Genomic DNA, 13359 nt, shown 5'->3' on the forward strand with positions numbered 1-13359 from the left:
CTGCAGCAGCACCAGAGGAGGAAGGAGAACTGGCTGTTCTGTGAGGAGGAGACAGGTTGCTGAACACCTTGAGTAGTAGACAGTTCTCCACCCACCACTCCCGTCCCCCATCCATTGAGCTAAAGAACCAGTATGCTGTACTGGCAACAGGAGCAGACCTTGATGGCTGAGGAGGAGGAGCGATTTGTCCCCAATCCTGGGAGGCTCATGGCTAAGGCTACGATTTAGTCATGGGTGTTTTTAGTAAAAGTCATGGACACGTCATGGGCAATAAACAAATATTCATGCCTGTGACCTATCCATGACTTGTACTATAAAACCCCCTGACTAAATCTTAGGTGATCTGGGGGGCTCCAGGATGCTGCAGGTACTCGGGGGTGGGGGCTTCCAGCATGCTACTGCTGCTGCTCCAGGGGGGCGGGGGGAGAGCGGCCCAGGGCCCTGACGCTGCTGCTCTGGGGAAGGGGGGTGGCCAGGGGCGCTGCTGCTGCTCCCAGACTGCTGCTCCATGGCAGTGCCCAGGACCAGATGCTGGGGGCCACCCGAGCAGTGGCTGGTGCAACTAGCCCTGGGGCCACCCCAGCTGCTCGGGCAGCCCCGGGGTCAGCTTTGCCAGCTGCTGCAGAAGTCATGGAGGTCTCGGAAAGTCACAGAATTGGTGACTTCCATGAACACCGTGAAAGACTCGTAGCCTTACTCATAGACACTACACCCAAGAGGAGGAGTCAGAGTTCTGGTGGCTGGGGAATCTCTTCTGAGGGGAATGGAGGCATCCATCTGCTGACCTGACATGATGTCCCAGGAAATGTGCTTCCTGCCTGGAGCTGGCATCCAAGACATCATGGAAAGGTTGCTGAGGCTCATCTGTCCCTCTGATCACTACCCCATGCTGTTCATCAACATGGGCACTAATGATACTTCCTGGTGTGATCCTGAGCAGATCAGCAGTGACTATAGGGCTCTGGGAGCTAAGGTGAAGGAGTCAGGGGTGCAGATGGTGTTCTCATTTATCCTCTCAGTTGTGGATAAGGCCATAAATCTGGAGATGAATACATGGCTGCACAGATGGTGTCAACAAGAGGGCTTTAGCTTCCTTGACCATGTGGTGTGGTTCCAGGCAGAAGGTTGGCTGGAAGAGATGGGGTCCACCTGACCAAGAAGGAGAAGAGCATCTTCACACACTGATTTGCCAATTTAGTAAGAAGAGCTAAAAACTAGGTTCAAAGGGTGCAGGTGACAAAATCCCACAGGTAGGCATAAAGAAAAGTTAATATAGCAGAGGGTTAGATGTTGGTGGGAATATGGAAAATTACAATAGGGTCATAAAAGCAACAAGAGGGAAATCAGTGGGGGAATCTGCTCAACATCTTACATGTCTATACACAAATGCAAGGACTATGGGGGATAAACAGGAAGAACTGGAAGTGTTAGTATATGAAGTAAATTATGACATTATTGGCATCACAGAGACTTGGTGGGATAAGTCAAGATTTGATATTGGTAAAAAAGGGTATAGTTTGTTCAAGAAGGAAAGGCAGGGTAAAAGGGAGGAGATGTTGCATTATACATCAAGAATATATACACTTGTTCTGAGGCACAGAAGGAAGTGGGAGGCAGACCAGCTGAAAGTCTCCCTGTAAATATAAAAGGGGTAAAAAAGGAGTGACATCATCCTATTGGGATCTACTATAGACCACTAAATAAGGAAAAGGAGATGGATGAGGCATTTCTAGAATAAATAATAGAAATATCCAAAACACAAGACCTGGGGAATTTAACTACCCAGACATTTGCTGGGAAAGAAATATGACAAAATAGAAAATGTCAAACAAGTTCTTGGAAGTATTGGGGTCAACCTTTTCTTTCAGAAAGTGGAGGAAGTAACCAGGGGGACTGCCATTTTAGACTTGATTCTGACAAACAGGAAATAATTGGTAGCAAATCTGAAGGTGGAAGGCAGTTTGATAGATTTAATGATTCTAAGAAAAGGAAGGAGTGAGAGCAGCAGAATAAGGCCAATGAAATTCAAAAAAGTAGACTTTAACAAACAGAGAGAACTGGTAGGCAAGCTACCATGGAAAGCAAATCCTAGGGGAAAAGGGAGTTCAGGAGAGCTGGCAGTTTCTCAAGGAGACAATATAAAAAAAGGTACAACTGTAAACTATTTCAATGTGAAGTAAAAATGGACAAAATAGTAAAGAGCCAATATGGTTCCATCGGGAGCGCTTTAATAACCTGAAAATCAAAAAGGAATCCTAGCAAAAGTGGACACATGGACAAATTACTCAGGAGGAATACAAAAGAATAACACAAGCAAGTAGGGGAAAAATCAAAACAGCTAAGGCACAAATTGAATTAGACCTAGCCAGGGAGATAAAAGGCAACAAGAAGAGGTTCTTTAAATACATCAGCAGCAAGAGAAAGATGTAGGACAGTGTAGTCTTTTACTCAGCAGGACAGGAGAGCTAATAAGTGGTTACATCAAGAAAGCTGAGATGTTTAATGTCCATTTTCCTTCAGTCTTCACTAAAAAAATTAATGCTGACCAGATATTCAACACAATTAATATTCACAACAAGGGGGAAGTAATGCAAGACAAAATAGGGAAAGAACAGATTAAATAATATTTAGATAAATCAGATGTATTCAAGTCATCAGGGCCTCATAAAATTCATCCTAGGGTACTGCACCAACTAGCTGAAGCAATTTTAGAACCATTAGCAATTATATTCAAAAGCTCATGAAGGATTGGTTCGGTTTCAGAAAACCATAGAAGGGCAAACATAGTACCTGTCTTTAAAAGGGGGAACAGAGTACCCAGGCAATTATATACAAGTCAGCCTATCTTTGATACCCGGAAAGATAGTGGAAGAAATTATTAAACAATCAATTTATAAGCACCTGGAGGAGAATAGTCTTATAAGGAACAGCCAGCATGTATTTGTCCAGAATACATTTCACTATAACAGGGTTAAAAAAAGAACAAGATAAATTCATGGAGGATAGGTCCATCAATGGCTATTTGTCAGGATGGACAGGGGTGGTGTCCCTACCCTCTGTTTGTGGGAATGGGCGACCAGGGATGGATCACTTGATGATTACCTGTTCTGTTCATTACCTCTGGGGCACCTGGCATTGGCCACTGTCGGAACACAGGATGCTGGGCTAGATGGACCTTTGGTCTGACCCAGTATGGCCCTTCTTATGTTCTAACAAATCATGCCAAACCAACCTAATTTCATTCTTTGACAGGAATGCCATCCTAATGGATAGAGGGCAAGTGGTAGATGTGATCTAACTTGATTTTAGTAAGGCTTTTGACACAGTTCCACATGACATTCTCATAAGCAAATTAGGGAAATGCGGGCTGGATGAACTTACTATAAGGTGGGTTTACAACTGGTTGAATGAACATACTCAAAGAGTAGATATCAATGATTCACTTTTAAACTGTGAGGGTGTATCTAGTGGGGTCCCACAGGGGTTAATACTGGGTCTGGTACTGTTCAGTGTTTTCATGAATGACTTGGATAATAGAGTGGAGAATATGTTTATGCAATTTGCAGATGACACTAAACTTGAAAGGGTTGCAAGCACTTTGGAGGGCAGGATTAGAAAGAATTCAACATGACATTGACAAATTGGAGAATTGGTCTGAAGTCAACAACATGAAATTCAATAAAGATAATTGCAAATACTATACTCAGGAATGAAAAATCAAACACACAACTATAAATTAGGGAATAATTGACTGTGTGGCAGTACTTCTGAAAAGAATTTGGGAGTTATGGTGGATCACAAATTGAATTTGAGTCAACAATGCAATGTAGTTTGTACAAAGGTTAATATCCTTATAGGTTGCATTAAGAGGAGTGTTTTATGTAAGATCCGGGTGCTAATTGTCTTGCTTCTCTCAGCACTGATAAAGCCCCAGCTTGAGTACTGTTTTCAATTCTGAGCACCACACTTAGGAAAGACGTGAACAAATTCAAGAGAGTCCAGAAGAGAGTAACAAACAGGTAAAAGTTTCAAAAACCTGATGTATGACTAAAGGTTAAAAAAGCCCTGGGAATTTTTTTTTTTTCTTGAGAAAAGAAGACTGAGGAGGGAGCTGATGACTGTTCAAACATGTTACGGGCTGTTATAAAGAGGATGGTGATCAATTGTTCTCCATGTTCACTGAAGGTGGACAAGAAGTAATGGGCTTAATCTGCAGCAAGGGAGATTTAGGTGAGATATTCAGAAAAAAATTCTAACTGTAATGATAGTTAAGCTCTAGAATAGGCTTCCAAGGGAGGTTGTGGAATCCCCATCATTGGAAGTTTTAAAAAACAGGTTGGACAAACACCTGTCAGGGATAGTTTAGGTTTATCTGGTCCTGCCTCAAGGAAGGGGGCTGGATTTGATGACCTCTCAAAGTCCCTTCCAGCATTATGTTTCTATGATTCTATATATTTGTAACTATGTATATTTAATTCCAGTTCTTAATTTACAAAGCAGCTTTGGCAAAATAATAAAGTACTTCTTGTCACAACTAATATTCTATATGTCCAAAATCTGAGGGAAAATGTATTTATACCTGTATTAATATATTGTATACAACAGATTTCCTAAATAAATAAATGAAATTTGTGCTGTGTTTTGCATCTGGTTCATAGTTCTGTCTAGCACCCCTCCCCCCCTTTTTTTCCCCTTCTAAATCTAGATTGTTATTCAAATAAATTAAAATGAAGCAAAAAGTAACTGCCGCTGACAATTTACAAATACATACATCTTGGGCATTTCAAAATGGTCTGTGTCTTCATTAGAGAATTGAACTGTTGGAAATTGGATACATTGGACTACACTAGTTTAAGTACCAATAGTGCAGTTTGTCCACAATAGACATGCTGTTTTGGGAGCAGTTTGCCACCATTAATACTACTACTGTACTGTAATAGATGCCCTCTACTCTTGGTACCTCTCTGTCCCACAGTTCCTGGAACAGTTTACCGAAGCAGTTGGTTGTTGGAGATTTCAAAAGGCCTTCTGGGAATCTGAGGCCTACCTGGAGGAGATAACATCACATGCCTGAAATCCTTGGGAACCAATGCTATTTCCAGATCACTTTCCCTAAAGATAAGACAGGGTGAATATTTATGCAGTTTTCTCAGTGAGCAAAATTTCTGCTGGAGATTTTGTAAAGCAATTGAGAGGCATCTTCAGACCTCAGAGAGGGTATTCCAGTGGTAATTGTGATGCGCTAGATATTGAGACTAGCAGTTCACTGATTTATTGTTGCAAACAGGGTCGGCTCCAGGGTTTTGGCCGCCCCAAGCAGCCAAACCAAAAAAAAAAAAAAAAAAGCCACGATCGCGATCTGCGGCTGCAATTCGGCGGGAGGTCCTTCGCTCCGAGCAGGAGTGAGGGACCATCCGCCGAATTGCCGCCGAACACCTGGACATGCTGCCCCTCTCCGAAGTGGCCGCCCCAAGCACTTGCTTGGTAAGCTGGTGCCTGGAGCCGGCCCTGGTTGCAAACTCCTTACTCCTACTTCTGAAGCAACTGGCTCTGTGCAGTACTTGACCAGTATGTTCACTAGATGGGACACCTGTCTTGTGTCCTGACCACTACTATAGGCTGGTGACACTGAGTTTTTCTCAAAACCTGGGACAAGTAGCTGTGAATGAATAATGTCAGAATGACACATTAAACATTTGTATACCTCTGTGCTGAGCTACCCTTATATTTTACAGCCTATGTTGATGAGGGCACTGTTCACTCATCAAACTTTCACTCTAATGCAAAACTTTGACAGTGACCTCATATGCTATTGTATCAATTATATCAACACATCTGATTGCCACACAGTGAAAGCATTTTGGAAGTTATTCTGCCTTAACACTGCTGATGTCACTGTTAATATTTTTGTGACAAAGTGGGAATTTTCTGTAGTATGTATATGATGTGTATATGTGCCTCAATTTATCCTATATGCTGCATTGTTACCTAGTGGGTGGAAAAGGTCGGTCTGCTCTTGGGGCAGACTAAGATACAGGTGTGAATGGCACCTAGCTGTCTGGGTCAAGTGGGCTTCAATCCCCACATCAGTGGAACATCTGAGAAGACAATGGCAAATCCAGTCGCCAGGACATTGACACCTAGAAATCAATGACCCAGAGGGATATGGACTTCCTCACCTCTCCTTAGGGAAGATGAACAACAATGCCTTCCCAGCTTGAGATCTAAGGACATGAGAGGTGTGAGACAGGTAAGGGTGGGCTGCAGGAAGCAGTCAGGACACACACCTGGGAGTCTGATGAAGGAGGCCAGATGGACAAAAAGACAGAGCTTGAACAAAAGGGCTCACTACAGCGTGGTTGGGCTCCAGCTACCTAGAAAAAAATATGTTTTAACCTTCATTTCTCTATGCTAACCTAAGGACTTCCTATGCTGTGTTCCAGATGGCTAATTAACCCTTCTGTTTTGACAACATTGCATGAATGTCACTGCAAATGCTGCTGAGGTGTATTGATCCCTGGAGAATGTATAAGTTTCATGTCTGAGTGGGACTAGCTGAACAGAGCTCACCATGTGAAGCAGGAGTACTGAAGGTCCAGAGGTCCAGTCTAAGGAGGCAGTGAAGCCACAGGGGGTCTGCCCAATGGAAGAGGTTCCTCCTAGAGAATGTTCCAAAGCAGGGGCCATAGTCCCTATCCTGTGAATCCATGACAGTTTTACATTAGACTGCAAGTTTAATGAAGTTGGGGTGTGTATTGTTTTTTTTGCAATCTGGTGGCAATGGAAGTGAAAAAAAAGGTATGGAGTACATCTTTGATGGCATTGCAGGCAGTGTGAAGGTGAAAGGAAGCCACAAGTCTGTCACTTTAACTTTTTATTGCCATTTTAAAAAAGTTTTGGTGGATGAAATGTATCATGCCATATCCTGTATTGCCACTAAATATAGTATTTTTTTTCTAATTTACTAGATTTTTTTATGTAGCTTTGGTGTACCTCAGTGGATAGGACCACAGAATCTGGGAAAAGGGAGATGCACCTGCCTGGGAATCAGAGGGGAACAGTGAGATGCAGAAGCCACTTCTGATTATGCTGACCATCCGGAGGAGTGTGAGCTGCTGTGATATGCCTCAGTAAATAATTTGTCTATAGCATTTTATCCCCGCTAACGAGTTACTGAATATAAGTACTATTCTCCATGTGTAACAGTGATGACATAACCTGTCAGCTGGAGGAAACCTCTATGAAGGAGTTTTGGTCATCACTCATATCACCATACACTCCATAGCCTCTCATGGAATTCTGGAACCTGAATACAGCATTTTCCTGCATTACATTGCCCTTTCATCTCGGTCCCTTCTCCCTGCCAGTATGAACATACCTCTCAACCTTCCAACATGTCAGTGTGGGAAAAGTGTGACACTCACCGCCTTGGCTGATGGTGGGGAGTGAACTGATGACCTCAGGAGCTAAAAGCATATGCTTTTACATTTTGTGTTACAGAGTCCAACTTTTGAGTAGGCAACTGTCACAGAGTCCCTACTTCCATGGCTGGGGACCCAAAGGGGATGCACCACACACATGCTGAATAGTGGGTTATACAGGAAAAATGTATGATGACTGAAATGTAAAATTATGTGTATGTCAGCGGTTTACAGCATAATTTACAGAGTATCATAGTTTTAAAGTACACAATCTGTTTTAAGGATGTCTTCTCATAGTGTGCATCACTAGCCTTACTTCATATAGACCACCAGCAGGTTTAAATACCTTGCTTAAACTCTTACTACCTGAGGTACAAGATTAATTGCTAGCCCCATTGTATACTAGCCACTGGAGGGGCTTTAACACACACTTTATCAGTGGGTTACACAGATATTTATTAGTCATCAGTAGAACATTAGTGACCAAGAATCCTGGATTCTATCCTAGGCTCTGGGAGAGGAGTGTACTTTGTAGTGATTAGAAACAGGATAACCAAAACTGCTTTATGTTACCCTTAAAGGTAATGGATAACACAAGGGCCTTGTCTACACTAGAAAATTAGGTTGGTTTTCCTACATTGGTCAGGGGTGTGAAAAATCCACACCCCTGAGCGGCAAAGTTAAACCGACCTAAGTCCCTATGTAGACAGCTCTAGGTCAATAGAAGAATTCTTCTGTCAACCTATCACCTCTTGGGGAGGTGGATTACCTATGCCAATGGGAAAATCCCTCTGGTCGCAGTAGGTAGTGCTGCAGTGCTGCAGCAGCACCACTATGCTGCTGTAGTATTTTAAGTGTAGACAAGCCAAGGGTTTGTTATGTTAGAGACCTGGCCTGCAGTGACCTCGTGTGCTTGTTTGGGTTCATGACCTTAGTCAATAATAAGGGTAATGAACTGCATGGGAATTTAAGGAACAGTTAGAAAAGGTAAAATTGTAACTGCTGATCTCCTCTATCTTTGATCTGGGAATTTTCTCCTAGGCTGCAATGGTATTTGAGGACAGAGGTTCTTGAGTGTTTTTGCCCCCAAAAGTGAGCAATAGCATTCATACCACTGAAGATTTGTTATCAAATTCAGTGGGTTCTCCTTGATGCACATATTTATCATTATGGCTATAACATTCTATAATTATCTATAGACAAATACAACCTATGTATAACAGATACTCTAGGATTCAGTCCATAAGGAGCAACAATGTGGAGAAAGGTCAGGCCCTAGAAAAGTGAGACAACCCAGTGAAAAATTGCCCGCAAAGATGAATTTTACACTCTTATTCTTCTCTCTGTATTAGATTCTTAGACTTAGCCCTGGTCTACACTACGAGTTTAGGTTGAATTTAGCAGCATTAGATCGATTTAACCCTGCACCCATCCACACGACGAAGCCATTTCTGTCGACTTAAAGGGCTCTTAAAATCGATTTCGGTACTCCTCCCTGATGAGGGGATTAGCGCTGAAATCAACCTTGCTGGGTCGAATTTGGGGTAGTGTGGACGCAATTTGACGGTATTGTTCTCCGGGAGCTATCCCAGAGTGCTTCATTGTGACCGCTCTGGACAGCACTCTCAACTCCGATGCACTGGCCAGGTAGACAGGAAAAGCCCCGCGAACGTTTGAATTTCATTTCCTGTTTGGCCAGCATGGCGAGCTGATTAGCACAGGAGACCATGCTGTCCCAGAATTTCAAAAGAGCTCCAGCATGGACCAAACGGGAGGTACTGGATCTGATTGCTGTTTGAGGAGATGAATCCGTGCTATCAGAACTCCATTCCAAAAGACGAAATGCCCAAATATTTGAAAAAATCTCCAAGGGCATGAAGGACAGAGGCTATAACAGGGACCCGCAGCAGTGCCACCTGAAACTTAAGGAGCTCAGACAAGCCTACCAAAGAACCAGAGAGGCAAACGGCCGCTCCGGGTCAGAGCCCCAGACATGCCGCTTCTATGATGAGCTGCATGCCATTCTAGGGGGTGCCCCTACAACTACCCCACCCCTGTGCGTGGACTCCGTCAATGGATTCTCACGCAACAGGGATGCGGATTTTGGGGACAAGGAAGATGATGATGAGGGGGACGTTGAAGATAGCGCATAGCATGCAAGCGGTGAAAACTTTTTCCCCCGACAGCCAGGAACTCTTTATCACCCTGGACCCAGTACCCTCCCAACCCACCCAAGGCGGGCTCACGGACCTTGAAGGTGGAGAAGGGACCTCTGGTGAGTGTACCTTTGTAAATATTGTACATGGTTTAAAAGCAAGCATGTTTAATGATTAATTTGCCCTGAAAACTTGGGATGCATTCGCGGCCAGTACAGCTACTGGAAAAGTCTGTTAACGTGTATGGGGATGGAGCGTAAATCCTCCAGGGACATCTCAATGAAGCTCTCCTGGATGTACTCCCAAAGCCTTTGCAAAAGGTTTCTGGAGAGGACAGCCTTATTCTGTCCTCCATGGTAGGACACTTTACCACACCAGGCCAGTAGCACGTAGTCTGGAATCATTGCATATCAAAGCATGGCATTGTATGGTCCCAGTGTTTGCTGGCATTCAAGCAACATCCATTCTTTATCTCTCTGTGTTATCCTCAGGAGAGTGATATCATTCATGGTCACCTGGTTGAAATAGGGGAATTTTATTAAGGGGACATTCAGAGGTGGCCGTTCCTGCTGGGCTGTTTGCCTGTGGCTGAACAGAAATCATCCCCGCTGTGCGCCACACAGTGGGGGGAGGGGTGAAGCGATCATCCCAGAGAATAGGGTGTGTGGGTGTGGGGGGGAGGGGGTTAGTTGGGTTTGTGCTGCACTTTAACTCGAAAACCGCAGCCCCTCCTTTTAAATGGCCAACCCATTTTAAATGGCCAACCCAACAGGTGCTTGGTATGGGAAATGAGGGCACTGCTGTTTGAAACCATGTAATGTTAACAGCTTGGTTCACCGTGAAAGAGTCTACCCATTGTTCTCTAAAATGTGTCTTTTTAAATACTACTCTCCCTTTTTTTCCTCCCGCAGCTGCAAATGTTTCAACGCTCTCCATATCATCTGCGTCCCAGAGGCTAGCGAAGATTAGAAGGTTAAAAAAACGCACTCGCAATGAAATGTTCTCTGACCTTATGCAGTCCTCCCACACTGAAAGAGCCCAGCAGAATGCATGGAGGCAGACACTTTCAGAGTGCAGGAAATCACTAAATGAACGCGAGGACATGTGTCGGGATCAAGATGATAGGTGGCGTCAGCGTGATGAGAGGAGGCAGGATGCAATGCTGAGACTACTAGAAGATCAAACTGATATTCTCCAGCATATTGTTGAGGTGCAGAAAAGGAAGCAGGAGCACAGACCGCCACTGCAGCCCCTGTGTAACGAAATGCCCTCCTCCCCAAGTTCCATAGCCTCCTCACTCAGACGCCCAGGAACGCGGTGGGGGAGCCTCCGGGCACCCAACCACTCCACCCTAAAGGACTCTCCAAGCAACAAAAGGCTGGCATTCAATAAGTTTTGAAGTGCAGTGTGACCTTATCCTTCCCTCCTCCACCACCCCACCTGGTGCTTTCCTCTTCCCCCACCCCTCCTGGGCTACCTTGGCAGTTATCCCCCTATTTGTGTGATGAAATAATAAAGAATGCATGAATTTGAAATAACAATGACTTTATAGCCTCTGCAAGCGGTGATCAAAGGGGCTGGGGAGGGTGGTTGGCTTACAGGGAAGTAGAGTGAACCAAGGGGACAGGTTTTCATCAAGGATAAACAAACAGAACTTTCACACCGTAGCCTGGCCAGTCATGAAACTGGTTTTCAAAGCGTCTCTGATGTGCAGCGCGCCCTGCTGTGCTCTTCTAACCGCCCTGGTGTCTGGCTGCACGTAATCAGCGGCCAGGCGATTTGCCTCAACCTCCCACCCCGCCATAAACATCTCCCCCTTACTCACGCAGATATTGTGGAGCACAAAGCAAGCAGTAATAACAATGGGAACATTGGTTTCGCTGAGGTCTAATCGAGTCAGTAAACTGCGCCAGCGCACTTTTAAACGTTCAAAGGCAAATTCTACCACCATTCTGCACTTGCTCAGCCTATAGTTGAACAGCTCCTGACTACTGTCCAGGGTGCCTGTGTATGGCTTCATGAGCCATGGCATTAAGGGGTAGGCTGGTCCCCAAGGATAACTATAGGCATTTCAACATCCCCAGCAGTTATTTTCTAGTCTGGAAAGTAAGTCCCTTGCTGCAGCCGTTCACACAGACCAGAGTTCCTAAAGATGTGAGTGTCATGTACCTTTCCCTGCAATCCCACGTTGATGTTGGTGAAACGTCCCTTGTGATCTACCAGTGCTTGCAGCACCATTGAAAAGTACCCCTTTTGGTTTATGTACTGGCTGCCTTGGTGCTCTAGTCCCAAGATAGGGATATGCGTTCCGTCTATTGCCCCATCACAGTTAGAGAATCCCATTGCAGCAAAGCCATCCACTATGACCTGCACATTTCCCAGAGTCACTACCCTTGACAGCAGCAGGTCAGTGATCGCCTTGGCTACTTGGATCACAGCAGCCCCCACAATAGATTTGCCCACTCCAAATTGATTCCCGACTGACCGGTAGCTGTCTGGCATTGCAAGCTTCCAGAGGGCTATTGCCACTCGCTTGTGAACTGTGAGGGCTGCTCTCATCTTGACATTCTTGCGCTTCAGGGCAGGGGAAAGCAAGTCACAAAGTTCCATGAAAGTGCCCTTACGCATGCACAAGTTTTGTAGCCACTGGGAATCATCCCAGACCTGCAACACTATGCGGTCCCACCAGTCTGTGCTTGTTTCCCAGGCCCAGAATCAGCGTTCCACGGCATGAACCTGCCTCATTACCACCATGATGTCCAAATTGCCAGGGCCCATGCTTTGAGAGAAGTCTGTGTCCATGTCCTCATCACTCTCGTCACCGCGCTGCCGTCGCCTCCTCACCTGCTTTTGCAGGTTCTGGTGTTGCATACACTGCAGGATAATGCGTGTAGTGTTTACAGTGCTCATAACTGCCGCGGCGATCTGAGCGGGCTCCATGCTTGCCGTGGTATGGTGTCTGCGCAGAAAAAAGGCGCGAAATGATTCTCAGCTGTTGCTCTCACTGAGGGAGGGGGGCCTGACGACATGTACCCAGAACCACCCGCAACAATGTTTTTGCCCCATCAGGCATTGGGAGCTCAACCCAGAATTCCAATGGGCGGTGGAGACTGCAGGAACTGTGGGATAGCTACCACAGTGCAATGTTCCGAAAGTAGACGCTAGCCTCGGTACTGTGGATTCACTCCGTCGACTTAATGCGTTTAGTGGGGACACACACAATCGATTGTATCAAATTGATTTATAAAAAAACGACTTCTATTAAATTGACCTAATTTCGTAGTGTAGACATACCCTTTAAGGCAAGAAGGGACCATCATCATGTTCATCTAGTCAGACCTTCTGCACATTGCAGGCCACAGAACCTCATCCACCCACTCTTGCAATAGGCCCATAACCTCTAGCTGAGTTACTTAAGTCCTCAAATGTTGATTTAAAGACTTCAAAGTTGCAAAGAATCCACCATTTAATCTAATTCAAACCAGCAAGTGACCCTTGCCCAACACTGCAGAGGAAGACAAAAAATCCCCAGCATCTCTGCTAATCTGACCTTGAGGAAAATTCCTTCCTGACCCCAAATATGGTGATCAGTTAGACCCTGAGCATGTGGGTCAGACCCACCAACCAGACTCCTGGGAAAGAATTCTCTGTAGTAACTCAGAGCTTTCCCCATCTAGTGTCCCATCTCCAACCATTGGAGATATTTGCTAATAGAAATTGTGGCTGGGCCATATGCCACAGTAGGCTGGTCCAGAACTTCACTCCTCTGATGGTTAGAAATC

This window comes from Emys orbicularis, chromosome 1 (genome assembly GCF_028017835.1).
Source record: "Emys orbicularis isolate rEmyOrb1 chromosome 1, rEmyOrb1.hap1, whole genome shotgun sequence".
NCBI classification, from domain to species: Eukaryota; Metazoa; Chordata; order Testudines; family Emydidae; genus Emys; species Emys orbicularis.